Raw genomic sequence first — 12301 nt, forward strand, 5'->3', positions numbered from 1 at the left:
GTTCTTTCAAAGATTTCTAGAAGCGAGCATTATTGTCGGAAACTATTCATTAGTGTTTAAATGTAATAAGCTCATGCTATGGGATTTTTTTAAACCTGGCTCTGGCCAATTCAATGCTTGAATGAATGTTCCTTCATTTGAATCTAATTCCTGCTTTGTTACGTGCCCTGATTTTAGTGCAGTTATGTGACCGGAGTTTGTCTTTACCTTAGTGCACCTATGTGACCGGGCTTTATGTTGCTGTGTTTCTGAGTTGACTTTCAGTTCTGGTGTGGCATTAGCGTACTTGTGTGGCTGGACCTTGTGTTATTATGACTTATAATTTACTCTGAGTTTCAATACGTTCAGTTACTTTTTAAATCTCTATGTGCAAAGGAGTAGCCGGCGCCAACTAAAAGCGACATCTCCTAACCTAAGCACCATATAATAATAATAATAATAATAATAATAATAATAATAATAATAATAATAATAATAATAATAATAATAATAATAATAATAATAATAATAATAATAATAATAATAATGTTTATTGCCACACAATATACAAAACAACACAAGCAGGCCGGTCTAAGCCTTAGTTATAATATAATAATAATAACGTTTCTTACTTTTTATTTTGCTTTTGTTTTCGTGTTCACCAGCACGGAGACGTCAGTGTTGGTCAGAAGCGCGTTACATTATTATTATTATTATTATTTCATCTAGCACACTTGCCTTCTCTGTACATTTTGTATAAGTGCACGAGTGCAAAGGCTCCGTAGCTGTTCCTGTATACTATAATGAACATTTGATTGATTGATTGATTGATTGATTGATTGATTTTAAATGTTTTGCTGGCCAACATCGAGAAAAAGCAGTAACCGAGGTACTCACTATCTCAATCTCTCCACAGTGACGCATGTATAACGGAACAGAACAGAAGCATGGATCAAATAGCAAGGTCACTTCCCACAGGCGCTGCCCGTACACTTAGCCTTCATCGCTACATGGACAGCGTTACTACCAAAGGTATGCCCAACGAGAGCTCACTTGGCATCGCCGTAATGATCTCTGGACTGTCGTGAGCAAGTCTGAACACCTGATCAAAAACACCAGGGAGTGGCTTTGCATACCTACGCGCAGAAGCATTCCGGAAAACACATGTTCTTTCGCGATCCGATGAAGATGTCTATACACTAATGCATGTTAAGGCTGACGCCAGAGATATGCCGCAAATATGTCATATAGCCCTGCGGTAACTCCGCGTATAGTAAATCACGCCGTGTAGTTAGTTGTAAAGAAAGTAGCACTTTTTTGTTGGAAATATACCCTGGGCTCATTGGAAGGTGAATAGGTTAATCTACTTAATCCTCAACTACATAGCCCGTTGGAGAAAGCGACGTGTAAATTAAGACTAACTTCACTTTGGGCACACCACAAACGAGGAAAGAACACATTGATTGAGATAGAGAAATGGTGTTGTAGGGAACAGTTCAATGCGACGAACGCGTTATATATAATGTATAAAAACAGCGTTTCTTGTGCTGAACACTCAAAACGCGTTCCTCCTGGCGAAAATTACAGCTCCTACCGACTCCTGGAAACATCTTAAATGCTTCACTTTTCTTCAACTTCATCGAACATCTTCATCGAACTGGCATCGTCTGCTGCTGTTATCGGTTTTCACATTAACTATCGGCGCAGGAGTGACTGATGCCGATTTATAGAGCACGCAAAATTATCACGTGACAACGAAAAAAAATCATGGCAATACAATTGATGACACAAATAAAAGACTAAATTCCAAAGAGGCCATTTTCATATTTCGCAGCGTTGGACATGTAATTTGCGGAGAAGATTCCTCAGTCAGTGTGCATTTGGCTCTGAATCCACTCCTTCCTTTTACCGACGCTTCAGTGTTTTATACCAAAGGCCAAGAAAGCATAATCAGCGTCGGCATCTTTTAAGTGAATGAGTGTACACCTACATTGCTTCGATCTAGCACAGCTATAGCTTTAGCATGTAAGCTTTCAGAAACGCCAAGCCGGGCCAACGCCGCAGCAGCAGCGTCTGGGTCTGCGGTCTAAACGCAGCTCACTGCTTTCCATTCACGTCGCACGTGCTGGCCTCATAGTCGTTCCTCACGCTTAATCCGCTTATAGAGCGCGGGAGCGCACTGTTCTCGTTTGAATATCGCCAGGCAGCATGGAAAGCCGCTCGGTATATACAGAGGTCCCAAACTACCGCGTGTACGCGTGCCCCCGAGTGTATACTTGAGGCACGGCCACGCGTTTTCGTTCTCGCTCAACGTTGCAGCAGACGCAAGAGGCGACATGCGGCGACAGGAAACAACTTGCCGAGCAGCTACTTTGAGGAACAGGACACGGGGGCGGACGTCCGTTTGCGGGCGCGCAGGTTTGTTAGCGCGTACCACCTTTCGCCCACAACCTCCTCTCCCCGGACACACGAAAAAAAGAAACAAGAAGGCGTAAGCGTATGCAACACGCACGCACCGTATGCGCATGCATGTTAAGCTGCTCCGCTGCCTTCGGGGCACGAGTGCGCGCGCTCCATGTTTTCACATGCAAGCGAGTCGCACGCAGCCAACCGACCGGAGGCGAAATATACGTCGTTGGCGACGATACATCTCTCCAGAACTGAAACCGCTGGCGCCGCCGTGGACAGCGGTCGGTTGCTATAACACGTCGGCTTGTCGCGCGGCGCTGGGTTGGTCGCTGGCTACGAGCTGCAGCGGGCGGGCGGGCGGCACTTTCAGACAAGGCAACTTGATTAGCGGCAGCGCCGACGAACGCGCGACTTAGTGGCTGCATGCCGCATGCTTGATCAGTCCCGGGAAGTGCTCCGCGGCGCCGACCGGCTGCCGAGTTTCGCGCGAACCTCGCACGCACGCACGCGCGCGTGCACGCCCGTCGTGGTGTGCCGCATGCGCGCGCATCTTACCCCGGAGTTCACTACGTCGCTGGATTTTACTCCGACAAAAACTTAATATTTATGCCTCCACCGGCTAATCTGCAATGAATTGACTCGAACGTGCTCTCCCACCAGTTTTCGCTTTATTACGCTAGAAACGAACGAACGAACAAGTTAGAGAGGTAGTTCAAAGTCCAAAGTAACACGAATGCTTTTGGAGATCCCGTCGTGGTTGGCTCTGAACTAATTTTGCCGAACCAGAGGTCATTAACGCGCACTCTCTGCTCTGTACGCGAGCGCCTTTGCGTTTTGCCCCCTTCGAGGCAGCGTGCAGCGTGTAACACCTTGGGCGGCAATCGAACCTGCCAACAGTAGAACGTAGGTATTGAGTCACTGAGACGGTTATGAAATCAATCAATCAATCAATCAATCAATCAATCAATCAATCAATCAATCAATCAATCAATCAATCGAATGTACAATGTTGAGTACGAGCCATTGCTGATGATGATAGTTTTTATACCCTTGTACCATACGACGCGTTTTTTCGAGGCCATCAGGGGCGTGAGCCACTTTAGGCTTTCGCCTTAATAATAAGTGGAGAGACCTCGTACGTTTGTTACCACATAGCGAAGCTAAGAAAAGTGGCGTCGTATTGACAATGGATAGCAATGTATTGGTATGCATCGTATACAGACCTATGGCTACACACTCAGTTAGCGCACGCAGATATCACGATAAAGACAAAGAACATGGCCAAACTGTGACAAAAAACGTCTTCTCTTATTTCATTTAATGCAACGTTAACGCCATTCCTGCCTTTGTAAATTGTTCTATTTTTCCTCCAAGCCGACGGTTGCAAGTATATAGGCTAACGAATCCACGATTCTATATAACCCGAGCGAAGGAACGATGTTATTACAGCGGAGCATACGCAATCGAACTCCTCGATCATGGCCGGCACTTCGGAATCAGCAATCGTGTACTGCTTATGCAACGCGTCACGAGAGGTTAGCCAACGCCTATGATCGCAGCTTGTTACCGTTTTCGGTCGTTCCTTGTTTACGCTTGCAAGCGCATGTACGACACGGGCACGAGTGTACATACAGCTGTTGGCAGCCGCTTTCGCCGCAATAGGTCTCTCACCAATGCTATGTGCGCTTTTCCGCTACGGCCTTCTGAGTTTGCCGGATAAAAAGAGGTCCGCGTTTGCTTTGAGTATAGTAGTAATGTGCCCTTTCAAAACTGGGCCTGAGCTTAGCACCGCTAACTCTCCAGGTATGCGATGGCGTATTTAGATTGTGATGATTGTGACGTCTCGACAGCTGCACACGCGCGTCACAGATGACCTTGCGCACTCTCATTTATCAAAGTCACATTTCTATACCTCGTATCTCTTACAAGCTTGCGATTTCGTGGACACTGCGACGCGCTCGCGTATACGCTCAATTCACCACGGGTTTTTGTTAGATCTATATACCAGGTGGGTGAAGTTCGTCCGCCTGTATAGACTTATAAGGAAATGTGTGACCGATGGTGGAATCGAACCTCTGTCTTCCAGCGCAGTAGCCCAATGCTATTATCATTATGCCACGATCGCACGCATGCTTCTCTCGAGCCAAAGTCGCTCTTTGAAATATCCGGCGCGTGCATCACGCACAAATTTCTCGTGTACTTTCCTCGTGACAGCTAGAGCTTTTTGGCGCTGAGTTAGACTGCACTGACGTTGGGATCGATCCACATTGTCTGTCAGATAACTCGTCAGAATTGGCCTATTATGCTATCACATTGAAAATAGATTGCCTACACCCAAAATACGCTTTCGCTCCGTATATGTGTCGCATGCATGGCTATGACGAGACTGTGACGAGCGGTGACGAGACATTCACACAGCTTCAATTGAGTCTGCTCGTGCTACAGTGCTTATATAGGCAAGTGATGTGCTAAGCCCTTGATATACTGTGAAGCACCCCACAATCAGAACGAATAATACTAGACCAGCATTCTCAAAAGAACTTCGCGCAGAAAGCTATATCTCTGTGTTTGAAGTTCCTGAGCTCGACGGAACTTGCATCATAGACTTTGAAAGCGCTGCCTACTACTCTCGCTACCGCTTGATTATGCACGCGGTTGATTTCGTTCGTGCTCTCTCTGTCTTTCTTTTTTTTTATCTCATTACCTTTTTACCCATGTGCAGGACAACCAACCACATCTACCTCTGGTTAACTTTCCTGCCCTCTTCTATAGATCCGATTTCTCTTTTCTCCTTTATAACCCTTTCCCCAGTGCAGTGTAGCAAACCGGACGTGCGTCTGGCTAACCTACCTAACTTGGCTTGCTTCTCTCTCTTCTGCATGTAGATTATCATTTTTTTTTTTGCCAATGCATAACCTGTTGCATCCTGTAAACAATAGCTGATTGCAAGTGTCAGTCTACACAATCTGTAGACTGCATCAATAAATGTCTCTAGACTATAAACAGTTTATCTGCAAGACTGTCTGCGGAAAAAAATTGTTCGTAGACTGTATTTTCACCTTGTAGAGTAGAGAGGGTATGGGCAGCTCTTACGAGTTTTCGTGGACATAAGTTAGACAGTTGTCTGCTACCCTAAATCACATGCGAAAACAAGTGATATCTTGTTAAGGCATTCGCCGCATCAGCTTGATTGAAATTTGGTGCGTAAACAATATATATATATATATATATATATATATATATATATATATATATATATATATATAAATCAATTCTAGTGCCTGCAAGGAGCAGAATATACATTTTGTAGGGCACATTTTTCGCGAGAATTGACTAAGCCCGCTGTGACGTCATAAGTTTAGACGACGTATGCGAGGGCCTGGTTAACTGTTCATTGATAAAACCGAACTACATTGCATTCTAAAGTGGGGTAAAGTTTTAATTTGTCAAGTTTTGCTAACCTTTACTAAGCCAACGAGGCACAAATACGAGAAAAGAAAATGCTTTGACAGCGATGTCGTCACACTGACGCACCGGCAAGGAGGTTTCGGCACGAAATAAAAAAAAAATGACTTTTACCTTCATTTTCTGTTCTAATAATCAACTTAATATTGGCAAATCAACGAAAACAGAGTTTTAAAAAGAATGTTTTATCGGTTTAAACTCATTTAGTGTTTCGTGTCCTTTTAAATTCTGAACACAGGCCGCAGCGCCGCGAGGTCAACGTGACGGCAAGCCTCTGCTCACGGCAAAGCGAGTTCTCTTGATATTACAGAGATTGCATTGTTTATAAAGCCTCATTTGAAATTTCTCTTTAGCGTCCACTTAATGCCTTACTAATGCACTCGCAGCATTGGGTGGGAGAGTGGAATATAGACGGGGAACCAGGGAGTAAACGCTAGGGAGTACCGCGCAATATCAGCGCGTTGGCTCTATAGTGAGGGAAACGGTCGACAGGCGGCGCAACGGTGCCTGCCCCAGGCAAAGAAAGTTTCTTCAGCGACGACGGACTTATCGTGAAGTCGATTTTAGCAACAATAAAAGACGCACTTTTAAAAAAAAGCGCGAAGGAGCTTATCCACTCCTAATTGCGCCTTCCGTGTGTAACTCATCTCATGGGTGTGCGGACGGTTTTCGACGACCGCGACATGAGGGCTATGAAAAATGTAGCGAAGCGAAACTCGCTCGAACCGACGAGATGCTATTTAGGTACTGGTGAGGGCCTTGACGAGTGTGTGCTAAAGTGGTAAAGCGTGCAAATATTTGTCAAAATCGCAGTGAGGCCTCGCGGATCGGCGGAGAGCGTTCTAACTATTCCTAACGTCCACCCTGTAAGTTTCTGGAGACCCGAGGAATCTTTTTGCATCTCGCATCATATAAACTCTGCATCACTCTCGCATCACATAAACACTGCATCTGAAGATACTTCGCTGGCCTTCAGTGTTCACTCCAAGCTCACGCTGTTCTTTGAGTACGCCGAAAAATAATTTACGTGGATACGTTTAGTTTCTTCATTCGTGAACTGCTGCTAAGCGGCGTTCTCTTCGCCACAAACGTTTTCTTCTTCTTTGAGGAGGGAAGTCGACGTGTACAGTCTCAGACGTTTCCCTGTTGAGCTCGATCCTCTACTTCCGTGAGAGCCCCACGTGTTAAAGGGCCCGTTTCCGTAGACGAGGCAACTATTTTTCACCGCGTGCCCACCGTAATCCGACGCGCTCTATAACTACACTTCGCGGCTGCGCTGCTTTGGCTCTTGCGGCAATCCTTTGAACTCGCCCAGGCACACAGCACTCGATAGAGCGCGTCTAGTAACTTGACATCACTGCCGGAGTACACACCGAGGTGTTTTCAATGTCTTAAAGCGTTGCGGTGAAAGCGCGTGTTTTCGACGCCGCTCAGTAGAGTCCAGCCGTGGCGGTAGTCGGAGCTGTTGCCGAGATCAGAGGGACCGCCTTTCGTAGCACGCTTCCTCTAGTTTTCTTTACGACCTGGCGCGTTACCGCTGCGGTCAACAAACAGCGTGATATACACTGGCTGATGGAAGGACTAGCACGTTTTTTTAAAAAAGGAAGCTGCGGCAGCGCGTGAAGGCTGCCGGTTGCCCCCAGGGAGCCCCAAAGTGTAAATCAGTCGCGCAGGTCATCCTTCCGCGTGCAACCTTTCGCTCACAGGAGCGCAAAGCGGCAACCACATGGCGCTTATTTCTTGCGTATATTCGGCGTTGTGTCGCTCCGCACCGACGCACCCATTTAAAGTTTATATAGGGAAAAATCGTCTACGCATCCATCACGGCTGAAACGCTTATTGTCATCAGTCGCTTTAATACCCATTAATACGTTTCATGTCGTATTTCTTATGTATTATCTGGCGTGTGTTAGTGTCTGTGCGAGATAGTGTCCTCTTTATTTTTTTACAGCGACGGTGTTATTGCGACTAGAATAGCTCAAAAACGTTATATGCCTGTTTTCATGACTTCCCGAAAAATAAAAGAAAGATCACTCGAGAGGTTAATATTTTGAGGAAATGTGGGGGATGTTATAGGGGTAATATTAAGTCAGGTTTTGAAGTATGTGTGATAATTTGGATTCAATTAAAATTGCCCTCGTTTTTGTCCCGCTTAGATGCGCTACATGAAACGCTTACAAAGTTTCTCCGCTTCCGTCGGAGGACCGAACATGGCAGAGAAGTCATATTTAGAAGAAATAGGGGCCACTCTATGGGTGACGTGCTACCGAAAGTTTGAAGTTTGTAGGCAAATTATGTCCTTTGAATATAATTATTGAATGCTTGTCTTCTCCCAATTTTCATGGGTTATACGAGGCGTGTAGTTGGTCTTTCCGGTGTCTTCGGTGCATTGTCTATATTCCGTTGAGGAAGGAATTACACTGTGAGTGATGAACAATAAATGTTTAATCTGTGTAGTCCAAATGCAGCCTTCGCAGAAAATTACTTGTTCGAACTTTCCAGAATGTTATACTGCCGTTATCCGCAATGTTTCCCAGAATCCTAAAAGAACTGTATAAGATAGCAAGTCCAGATTCAATGAAAATGGGAGGAATTATAATTGTACAGTGTGGTCAATATTTAATGCTTGTGGCTTAATTAGAAGCGCTGTAAATAATTATTGAACCCTCGTTCTATTTTTCTACGTTACATACGAAGTTCGTGGTTCGTTTCCTCGTTGAATTAAACAAGGCACCTTGTTTATATTGGGCGAGAATAACGGACACGTTATAGACAATGTGTCGGCAAAGTTCTATAAGTGTGCGTTAATTGCGGCTTTTACAGATAATTACGTATATAAGTGTTCCGGTACGTATGAGTTGCTTTCTTTTTCTGAGAGGCACAAAACTTGGTCGCGGCTTGCCTCATAGTGCTAGAACATTATTAGTGAAATTAAGAGTTGGCTCTGTGTTGGTGCGCGAACGCTTGTATCATCAAGGAAGTGTGGACAGTCCGTCGTGTACGTCCTGTGGCGCCTGTGGGACACATGAACACCTCATATTGGAGTGTCCCGCATTCGTCACACAACGTGCACTGCTAATTAAGGACTATTGACTGATTGGACTTGAGTGGACGACCCTTGGCGATTGCCTCTTTCCGAGAGGGAGTGCTGCCCAACTCCACCATGCCCATAGAGCCTTGCTAACTTTCATGCAGAAAGCTGATTTGGCCGCCCGTTTATAGACATTTTTTTCCGTGTTCCTACTTTCTTTTGTCCGTGTCTCTGTAATTTGTTTATTTTCTATTTTCTTTCCTATTTCTTTGTTTCCTATCTTCTCCACTTTTCTTTCCCTCCCCCCGAAAGATAGGCAGGCGTCGTGCCCCTCTCGGTGGCAGTTGTCAACTTGCTCCCTCCCGCTTTCCTTTGTGTGCTTGTATGTTACCATAAATAATAATAATAATAATAATAATAATAATAATAATAATAATAATAATAATAATAATAATAATAATAATAATAATAATAATAATAATTTTTGGACCACTTCTCTAGCATAACCACAAAAGCCACCGAAATCAAATTTAGCTAATATAGCAAATTTGTGTGCGAAGTTAAGTGCGTGTGGATGAAATGCAGTCTTCGTAAAAAAAAACATTTATGAAGTGCTTGAAAACGAATTGTGTGGCCATTTTACGCTGTTTTCCAGTGTCCCGAGGGAACTCTACATTACACCAAGATTATGTTTGGCGAAAATAAGGGATACGTTATGCGTTACGCGCAGGCAAAGTTCAAGCTGTTTGGATTAAATAGGCCTTTGCAATAAATTGTGTATTCAAGGGCTCTGTGGCGTTATGAGTGAGTTTTACGAGCGGCCGGCTCACCATTCGGGCCTCTTCTATGAACAAATGTCACAAAGATCAAATTTAGCGAACATGGGGAAGGTTATGTCAAATTTGTGTGCGCAGTTAAATGCGCGTGGATCAAATGCAGATTTAGCACAAATCTCTTAAGCAAGTGTTCGAAAATATCAAACGGCCGTTGTTAGTTACGGTTACCGATGTCCCGAAATAAGGGAACGTTACATCAAGTTTATATTTGGTGGAAATGAGGGTGACGTTAAGTGGAGTGCGTGACGAGCCATTAATTAATGTTCCTGGCCAAATTACAAGCGTTGCAAATTATTGCCGAACCCTCATCTTTTCTTTTTCCTTATGCGTTATATGAGGTGCGTAGTAGGTTTTCCCGGTGTCTTCGGTGAACTATACGAGCAGGGTGTCCCACATAATTTGAGCCAAGAATTTAAACATGAAAGGCGCATCGTAAGTGAATTGAACGGAACGGATACTATTCGCAATAGCCTATAGTAACTGGGACATTTTTCCCCCTTACCTCAATAACTCATTAAGTTTAATTATCCAACTTCTTAATTATTGGCTGAAGACCCCAAACATGATACGCAGATTTGTAGAGCACCTTCAGAAACCACCGATCGAGTTGTTTTTTTTTTTACGATAAGTCTGACATAGTCCTGTTTTCCGTGTTGAAAAGAAAGCCCGCGAAATATGAAAAAAAGTCACGTGACGAAGCGCTTGCGCAGTGGTACCGTGCTGCTCTCAAGCGTGCGTTCGGTGAACAAGGTCGGCTCCCGATGGAAGACGGCGAAAATGCATGCTGCTTGCCGAGCACTGCCGATGAAACAAAGAACACCCCGCGGCTTCCTCCTCGCCAGTCACGAATTACGGCCTTAGTAGTAAATTACGTATGCAAGCGACCCGGATTGTTATAAGTGTGTTTTATGAGCAATGCCGGATTTTGCCGCAACCGAAATTAAATGTAGGCGAGAAGTGGGCGGGGGGAATATTATGGCTAAATTTCTGGCAAAGTAAGATGTGTGTGGATAAACTACTGCTTTTGTAAAAATGCCTCAAAGGGTGAGCGAAAACGTTATATATGAAGAGGGGCAAGGTTTCGAACAAGCCAGTCCTAAACGGGTAACGTGCTATTTAATTACAAGTAACAGACATTCTTATTGCAACTGCTCTAAAGAAGCAGCGTCGCTGGAAATGGTGCTGTGAATATGCAAGGTCGCACAAGTCTGCTGTATTTTCATTTTAATTTATTGATTTATTTAGGCGAATTTGTACTTTCTATATCACTGAAGTGGAGTACCCTTGAGGCGTACATGCTTCCGACCTCTCCAGTTGGAACCCGCTTAACCTTACCTGCCTACCTACCTATCCATATCGAACCTATTTCGGCCAGGGTTAAATGACGTCCAAGGCGCAACGTCAAGAGCAAAGGCGAGCGTCGCCACGCCGCGAATACGTCGAAATTAAGTTCCACGCGGTCGCTGTTCAGTTGCCAGTCCGCGTACTATGCGGCGTCACTGCGCGCGTACGTACAGATCAAAGTCGTCGTTGCAAAGTTGGTGCACCACCACCCGGATCTATGTACAGGCGCCGACAAAAGTGGTATACACCACGCAGCGGGAGCCGGAGCAACGGCAAACTGCATCGCGACGCCATCTACAGGCGGCGTTGCTCCGGCTCCTGCTGCGTGCAGTATACCACTTTTGTCGGCGCCTGTACATTGGCCAATCTGGGAGCAAACCAGCCGCGGTCATTTAGTGGGCATAGGGCGTCCGATCAGCTACTGTGCACGAGGTCCAGGGTTCGATTCCTAGTCGCGCCGACTGCTTTACGCGATGGGCGAAGTGTCGTTCGTTGTGCTGGGCTCTCGGCGCGCATTAGTATAATCGAGTTGCGCCTTCATGAAAAATCGCGGCTTTATAATTTATTTCGAGTGACCTACGTTTGATATGTGTTGTTCGGCTAAGCGAAAAAGGGGTAAGTAACGGGCATCGGCAGTGATGCCGACGTCTGTCGTACTCACACTTATAACAAAGAGAAAAAGAAAGACAGATAGAGAAGAAAAAAGGAACAGCACAAATTGCTTAACTTAGACCACAGACCTACACTGGGGCCTCCCATCATGCCTATGCTCAGCTTTGGGATGCATTATTAGTTTATCTAAACATATAATCAACGTTGCCCAATGCGAATTTCCGCTCCGCAGTTCAAGACAGAACTACATCATCACCACGCTTGCTGCCCGGTTTGTCAGGAAAGTCTTACGCAAGGGGTTCTTTGATTAACGAAGTTGATTTCTTAAATTGACGCCGTAGATTAATACAACACGGCGCTTTTAGCTTGAAATGCGCACACGCGCAGATGTTCACAATTTAAGCCTGTTTCACATGATGCGACTGCAACGACGAAAATCGGTGCTGTCGCACGCGTCGCAATGCGATTTTTAGAGGGCTCATTTCACATGATTGCGATTTTAACAATGCGACTGGTGCGACGCCCAGGGTTGCTTAGTGCCAGGTTTCGTGGCACACGCTGCATAATTCATTTATTGTAGTGAATAAAACGTTTACACTATAATATTATTGACTTCTTTTGATTA

General features: G+C 45.0%; 2 protein-coding genes across 12 annotated transcripts in view; one reads left to right on the forward strand and one right to left on the reverse strand.

The window, feature by feature from the left end:
* The window catches only part of LOC139059245 (uncharacterized), a 349734-nt gene that overhangs the window by 97214 nt on the left and 240219 nt on the right, over positions 1-12301 (forward strand). For 5 of the 10 annotated variants that reach the window (XR_011514018.1, XR_011514019.1, XR_011514017.1 and 2 more), the window contains exon 2: positions 896-1011. The exons of the other annotated variants lie outside the window; for them this stretch is intronic. The gene's annotated coding sequence lies outside the window, so the exon portion shown is untranslated. The remainder of the gene's footprint in view (positions 1-895; positions 1012-12301) is intronic. 10 annotated transcript variants of the gene reach the window in all.
* The window catches only part of LOC139059243 (doublesex- and mab-3-related transcription factor 1-like), a 220123-nt gene that overhangs the window by 88217 nt on the left and 119605 nt on the right, over positions 1-12301 (reverse strand). The window lies entirely within an intron of this gene.

Source organism: Dermacentor albipictus, chromosome 4 (assembly GCF_038994185.2).
Source record: "Dermacentor albipictus isolate Rhodes 1998 colony chromosome 4, USDA_Dalb.pri_finalv2, whole genome shotgun sequence".
In the NCBI taxonomy this organism is placed as follows: domain Eukaryota; kingdom Metazoa; phylum Arthropoda; class Arachnida; order Ixodida; family Ixodidae; genus Dermacentor; species Dermacentor albipictus.